This window comes from Sinocyclocheilus anshuiensis, unplaced genomic scaffold (assembly GCF_001515605.1).
Source record: "Sinocyclocheilus anshuiensis isolate Anshui unplaced genomic scaffold, SAMN03320099.WGS_v1.1 scaffold742, whole genome shotgun sequence".
In the NCBI taxonomy this organism is placed as follows: domain Eukaryota; kingdom Metazoa; phylum Chordata; class Actinopteri; order Cypriniformes; family Cyprinidae; genus Sinocyclocheilus; species Sinocyclocheilus anshuiensis.
In genome coordinates this window covers 541767-543462 of record NW_015544169.1, presented here as the reverse complement: position 1 = coordinate 543462, position 1696 = coordinate 541767, and positions in this window count along the sequence as shown.

Sequence of the window (1696 nt, the reverse complement as noted above, 5' to 3'; positions counted from 1 at the left end):
TCGCTCGGCTCGCTAATGTCCGTCCTGTGCACTGAACGCTCTCTCCTCCACATCATGAGTAGACACGCCCCTTACTGCTGATTGGCTACAAATTTGTTTTGCTAGTCGGCCCGAATCAGTTTTCTAAAGCATTTTTGAAAAATCGCTTACCCCAACTTTAAGTGTTCGAAAACTGAATGGAGTTGATTTGCTCCAAACATTTTCTGTTCTTTCCTCTCCTATTCGTCCTCTTTTCTTTAGCAAACACAAAGTCTACAGTATATAATTTGTTGTTCTTCCCCTTTGCCAGATGTCAATAATAATAATATTTAAATATATATATATATATATAATATTCTTATTTTTATCTATTTTGTTTGTGTTTATTTGCCCTCTTCATTCACTGTGGTTGTATGATTTTGTTTCTGAGTACTATTGATAAAAAATCAATAAAATAAAAAAGGTTGGCAAATGGCATGGCAGACATCACTGTTTGTCCTCCTTTTCTCCTTCCCTTGTGAACCCTGGTCCACTTATCATGTGTTTGCTCTGTGGACTCTCTGGGCAGTGAGTGTCTTTGCCCTCACCTGTGGCTCGCATTGGCCAGCGCTTCCCCTCCTCTATTTGGATACATCGATTAGTTTGTTCTTATCTCACACATGACAGAACCCAATCAGAGATTACCCCGAGATACAGAGAATTCTGTTATCCAATTTCAACTGCGCACAGTGGTGGGAAATAAGACGTATCAGTGTACAAAAGACGCATGGCTTGTGTGTAAATAGAATGTGTACGTGCTCACAGAGGGAGCGTTTCCTTCAGTTCTGAGAAATTCAGGCGGGAAACCAGGTGAATCTGACACGGCCACAAGCTCGGCAGGTAAGACAGGTGCTCTGTGTACCAGAGAAACAGCAAAGTCCCAGATATATACTGACCCAGCTCTCCCGCGACTGTCCCACACCCTCCGGCTTCACACAGAAACCACGTGCAGTTCTTTGTATGTGCGACTGATTCAATCCCACAGCTGCTGTCTGACTTGCTCAAAGCTCAGTGTTTGTTTTATCTTGAATAGATGTAATAACCATAACGTTTTGACTGCTTTAGAGCTCTTATCAGCTCATGAACCACGTCTGGCTATGTGTCATGGGTCTCTGCAAGAACAGAGTAAGAGACAACAAGCACAGAACTTCAAACTGTACAGGAATGACCTACAACAATCAGGGAAAAGTCTATGAAGACGGCACGAAGACATGAATAGCTCTACCGTTTCCTGTGAGGCTTTGACTTGTGTCATCTTTCAGAAACTTCAAATAAGATGACATCATCGTGCCTCAGATTATGTGTAAACCACAGGAATGACAATGACCTTGCGCCACTAATGGTCCATGCAACCACAGGCTTTTTGAATACAGGCCAGAAAGATAGCTTCTTTTGTTATTTGCATCAGATAGTCCGGCGCTGTTAAAGTAAATTGTACCGATAATTAGTTAAGCAGTGCAGAGGTTCTTCATAGCTGATATGCAGTAGTAAACAAATAACTTCAAGCTTAAATGTAGACGTAAAGTGAAGTGTGGTTTATCAGACGGAGGTGTTGCGAAACCACACGCTGTTGAATTTGGCAGCCGTTCAACGGTGCAAGGTTCACCATGTCACTCTGAAGCGGTGTGGTGGGATATAGGCAGCTAAAAATTAAGACAGGGCATGCTGGGAAATTCCC